We start from the raw sequence: 6,347 nt of genomic DNA, 5'->3' as shown, positions 1-6,347 counted from the left end.
GAGTGTCAGAGTATTGGAAAAGCATTCCACGTGGGCAATTTGGGGAATGCATTTGCCACACCACTGCTTTTTCTCCCTGTCCCCTTCCCACTTGACTTCGGATGTCAAGTGGGCCTTAGGAAGCATTGCTGTCAATAAAACTAGTGGAGGTGATGGAATGCCAGCTGAGCTATTTAAAAATCCTAAAAGATGATGCTGTTAAAGTGTTGCATTCAATATGTCAGCAAATTTGGGAAACCCAACAGTGGCCATAAGACTGAAAAAAGTCAGTTTTCATTTCCATCCTAAAGAAGGGCAGTGCTCAAGAATGTTCAGACTACAGACAATTGTGCTCATTTCCCATGCTAGTAAGGTAATGGTCAAAACCCTTCAAGCTGCTTCAACAGTACTTGAATTAAAAAACTCCAGATGGTTTCAAATTGTGGTACTGGAGAAGACCCCTGAGAGTCCCTTGGACAGCAAGGAAATCAAACCATTCAATCCTAAAGGAAGTCAACCCTGAATACCCATTGGAAGGACTGATGCTAAAGCTGAAGCTCCAGTACTTTGGCTACCTGATGTAAAGAGCCAACCCACTGGAAAATCTTTCCCTGATGCTGGGAAAGATTGAGGACAGGAGGAGAAGAGGACAACAGAGGATGATATGGTTGGATAGCATCACCAACTTAATGGACATGAACTTGGGTAAACTCCAGAAGCCAGTGAGGGACAGGGAGGTCTGACGTGCTGCAGTTCATGGGGTTGCAAAGAGTCCGACATGACTTAGCGACTGAACAACAAGAGCGACCCCTTCCACCATCCTTATGTGTGTTTTCCATCCAAGAGGTTTAACCCTTAATACAGACTACAGGACTACCTTTTCATCTTGCCCTATCTCCTTAATCTCATCTTTCACCTTCGTACTTTTACTCCTTATACTCCCAACTTCTGAAAGTTCCCAGTATAAACCAGGTTATTCCTGTCTTTTATGCCTTTGCTTATTTCATCACCCCCACCTTTTTTTTTTTTTTAAAGAATGCCTCACCTTTTACTTTCCCTTGCAATGCTGTCCCTTAAACTGACTTCAAGTTTTGAAAGCAGCCATTAAATCTCAACTCTGGGGTTATAGCAGCAAAGCCTCCCTTGACCCCCAATTTGGCTGAGTTGGGACCCTTCTTTCATCATCCAGGACCCTGTGTACTTATCTCAATCTTGCAATGTTTTGCTGTCATTAGATGTTTTAAGGGGTCTCAATTCACCATTCTGTATGTTTTCTTGATTTAAAATTCTTAAAATACTTTGATGTCATTTACTCAGATTGAACCCAAGTCATTCAGAATAGGGCATTATAATTAACAGAAACTAGAATCATAAAATATCAATATTGGGAGACTTTTACAGCATATTAAAAAGCAGAGACATTACTCTGCCAGCAAAGGTCCATCTAGTCAAGGCTCTGGTTTTTCCATTAGTCACGTATGGATGTGAGAGTTGGACTATAAAGAAAGCTGAGTGCCAAAGAATTGATGCATTTGAACTGTGGTATTGGAGAAGACTCTTGAGAGTCTCTTGGACTGCAAGGAGATCCAGCCAGTCCATTCTAAAGGAGATCAGTCCTGAGTGTTCATTGGAAGGACTGATGTTGAAGCTGAAACTCCAATACTTTGGCCACCTGATATGTAAAGCTGACTCAGTTGAAAAGACCCTGATGCTGGGAAAGATTGAAGGCAGGAGGAGAAGGGGATGACAGAGGATGAGATGATTAGATGGCATCACCGACTCAATGGACAGGGAGGTCTGGCGTGCTGCAGTCCGTGGGGTCGCAAAGAGTTGGACACAACTGAGCAAACTGAACTGACTGAAAGGTAATTTTATTCAATCAGAGAATTTTACTGTTGTTTTACATTTAGTGAACCTGAGGAAGGTGCAATGTATCCAGATGGAAATATCCCAGCATGGAAATACAAAATTACAGCACATCCTGGAGAAACTGACAGAGAAGGATGGATAAATGCTCCAAGGGAAAAAGTGTAGAAATAAAAAGGATAGATAACCCATTACTAGACAACATTGGGTTTCCCAGGTGGCTGGTGCTAGTGGTAAAGAACCCATCTGCAAATACAGGAGACATGAGAGATGTGGGTTTGATCCCTTAGTTGGTAAGATCCCCTGGAGAAGGAAATGGCAACCCACTTCAGTATTCTTACCTGGAGAATCCATGGACAGAGGAGCTAGAGGGATACAGTCTATAGGGTTGCAAACAGTCTGACGCTACTGAAGCGACTTAACAGACAACTTCAGCTGTCAGGAAACATGAAGTGGTTAAGAGATGCCAGTTCAAGAGACAGAAGGTTTGCAGAAAGAGTGTTATAAAAATCAGAGTCAGGAGTGTTTTAAGAAGTAGGGAGTGGCTGTGGGGCCAGTTCTTCAGGAAAGCTCAGACTATAGTGGTCCTGGGATATTTCTATAAGTTCAGGTGGCACACCTGCTCCTGGGAAGTAGCATCCCAGGAAGAATCAGGTTGGACATCTTTATGGAGATCCCAACCTCTCCAGCCAGAACTTAAACCCATGTATTTCTTAACATTTTTTACACAACTCAGAAACTTTTGATAATTTGATGAATCCATCAGATCTGATGAGTCCTCAGAAAAATGCACACAGGCACACACAATTTTATATACAACCTCTCCTAGTCCACTCTACCACCCCCTACATGCATCCCCCACTCAAGTGTATACATGAATTCCCAGATAAGCATGCATAGTTCCACTGTCAGTTACCACAGCTTGCTCAGGCAGTGAGGACAGGTGATATATTTGAGGACGAAGAGTTATTCCTCCCCCTACTCATATCTTAGCTGGTCTAAGATTTCTAGTAGAAATATTCTACTTTACCCATCTTAGGAACAATAGGTTGAGTGGAGGTTTTCCTTGGTGCTTTTAATTTGCCCATTCTAAACAACTGAATATTTTCTGGATTCCTCTCTGTTGACTAACCAAGTCACTAATTCAGGCCAGCTAGCCACTGTACTTCTCTGTGCCTTGGCTTCTGAAAAGTCCCCTTGTAGAATTTTAATCAGCAAGCATGACTTAACCTCATTTCTACCTGTCTGGCTTCTGACTTCTACCTCTTTTAAATGGCTCACCCTCATTTATTCCTTTTTCAAATTAAAGAATTTAGGAAAGCAATGAAAACATTTCAGCTTTCAGAAATAGAAACATGGTTGTTAAAATTTTATGAGGAAAGGGAGCAGTGTTAAAGTCAACTTTTGCCAATCTCAGCCCAAAAGAAGAGCAGCAATATGAAAACTTCAAAAAAATACTGGAGAATTTTTAAAAATACTGTATTTGTAATTTATAAAGTTATTTTTGTACCTATTTTTCTGATTTTCTTTGACTCACCATGGAAAGGTTTTTGCACTGACTCTACGGAGAATGGATGAGGCACATTGGGAAATGGACTTGGGTTATAGAATGTACTTTGGTTAATCCATATGTGTCACTAGCAATTGAGGTTTAATATCTCTTCAAGAGGGAATTTTAGAGTTTGATAAATAATGGAGATTTCTTAAAGTATAACATCAACTTTGGGTAGAAAAAACTAAAGATAGTATGAAAAAATATTAGTCTAAAAATGATTTTAGCCTCTTGCATATTTGATTTTTAAGAGGTATGAGTCTAGATAAATAATTAAAAATGCTGCCTCCACAGCACAACAGAATTTTTAGGATGATGGGCCTGGTCTGTATAGTACTATGGTATTAGATAATATCGCTATATACATTTTTCAAAACTCATAGAATTATATACCATAAGAAAAATTATTACTGCATGCAATAAAAACACAAAAACTCAGAATACCAGGGGAATCCAGATGGAATGCAGACTGTGACAAATGAATCTAACTATGTTACAAATACAGGACAGAGTCTCTCTGAAGTGGAAGTTGAGTGAAAGGAGTTGGCCTAAATAACTGGAAAACAGTGTTTTGCATAGATCCTGTAAGGATGAAGACAAAAAAGAACTGTACAAAAACACTAGTAAAAATTTCTTCTCTTGGGCGTAGAGTTTGGCAATTCTGACACCTTACATATTTGCCAGGGTTGGACCAGTAATTGTAGATAATAGGAGCCAGGTGCCAGGTTTTGGTTGTTTTTTTTTTTTAAGAGAAAGAAGTAGAGAAGGAAATGATAAATAAGTGGGATGAAGGTGAGAATTAGAGTTTACTATACAAATAGGTATATATATAAATGTAGATAGGTGTGTTTGCACTGGTTAGTACAATAGATGTAATTCCCAACCCTGTTCCTTGAGAGGGCTGAGAAGCACTGACACCCAGTAGCAATGAACACACCCAATACCTTGGTTTCTGAATGCCATTCAGCAATTTTAAAAAGCCAAAATTCCTTGGAGAAATGGCTGTTTGATTCTAGGGCTAGGGCAAAAAGCATACTAGAGAAGCCTGGAACACCATATGGTATTACAAAGTAAAAGGGTGAGAAAGAGATGAAAGCATGTCAGAAGGACACAGGGGCTAACCTTAAAGAGCTGCTGATGGCCAAAACTGGAACAATGTGAATGACAAAGTAAATGAAAATAACATTGAATTATAATCTAGAGAATAAAGTAAATATCCATGGATCCATATATATAACAGATTACTAAGTAAATAAATAAATGTGCAGGGTAGGGATGGAGAAATATTCCTATGAAAGAATTCCAGTTACAAATAAATATTAACTGACATAAAGGAGAAATCAATAGTAACACAATAATAGTAGGGGACTTTTACACTCCACTTATACCAATGGACAGATGGTCATCCAGATAGAAAATCAGTAAGGAGACTCTGGCCTTAAATGATGCACTAGATCAGGTAAGCTTAATTGATATGTAATAGAACATTCTATCCCAGAGCAGCAGAATACATGTTCTTATCAAGTGCATATGGAACATTCTCCAGGAGAGAACACATGCTAGGCCACAAAACAAACCTCCATAAATTTACCAAAACTGAAATCATATCAAGCATAATTTCTAACCCACAATGCTATGAGACAAGAAATAAACTACAAGAAAATAACTGCAAAAAACACCAACATATGAAGGCTAAACAATATGCTACTAAACAACTAATGGATCACTGAAGAAATCAAAGAGGAAATTTAAAAATTACCTAGAGACAATTGAAACAAAAACACAATGATCCAAAACATATAGGATGCAACAAAAGCAGTTCTAAGAGGGAAGATTAGCTCAGGAAACAAGAAAATCTCAAACAACCTAATCTTACACCTAAAGAAACTAAAGAAAGATGACCAAACAAAATTGAAAGTTAGTAGATGGAAAGAAATCATGAAGATAAGAGCAGAAATAAATGAAATAGAGGTTAAAAAAAAACAGAAAAGATCAATGAAACTACAAGCCAATTCTTTGAAAAGATAAAGAAAATTGATAAATATTTAGCCAGAATCAAGAAAAGGGGGAGGGCCCAAATCAATGAAATCAGAAATGAAAAAAAAGTTACAACAAATACCACAGAAATACAAAGGATCATAAGACAATATTATGAACCAACTATAAGCCAATAAAATGGACAACCTAGAAGAGATGGACAAGTTCTTCAAAAGGTACTATATTCTAAGACTGTACCAGAAAGAAATAGAAAATATGAATAAACCAATTGCCAGTAGTGAAATTGAATCAGTACTTTAAAAACTCCCAACAAATAAAAGTCCAGGACCAGATTCACAGGTGAATTCTACCAAACATTTAGAAAAGTGTTAAAACCTATGCTCCTCACACTATTCCAAAAAAACTACAGAGGAAGAAACACTTCTGAACTCATTCTATGACATCTGTATCACACCAATACAAAAAAAAAGAGAAAATTATAGGCCAATATAACTGATGAACATATATGCTGAGATCTGTAACAAAATATTAGCAAGCCAAATCAAACAATACATTAAAAGCTCATATACTGTGACTGAGTAGGATTTATCCCAGGGATCCAAGGATTTTTCAGTGTATGCAAATAAGTCAGTATGATACACCACATTAACAAGTTGATGAATACAACCCATACGATCATTTCAGTAGATGCAAAAATCTGAAAAAATTCAACATCTGTTTATGAAAAAAATTCCAGAACATGGGCATAGAGGGAATACACCTCAACATAATAAAAGTCATATATGAGAAACCCACAACTAACATCATACTCAATATTGAAAAGCCAAAAATGTTCCCTCTAAGATCACCAACAAGACAAAGATGCCACTCACCACTTTTTCAACATATTTTTGGAAGTCCTAGTCACAGCAATCAGATAAGTGAAAGAAATAAAACGAATCTAAATTGGAAA

The sequence above is a fragment of the Dama dama genome, chromosome 1, assembly GCF_033118175.1.
Source record: "Dama dama isolate Ldn47 chromosome 1, ASM3311817v1, whole genome shotgun sequence".
Lineage (NCBI taxonomy): Eukaryota > Metazoa > Chordata > Mammalia > Artiodactyla > Cervidae > Dama > Dama dama.
Note: the sequence above shows the minus strand (reverse complement) of the source record.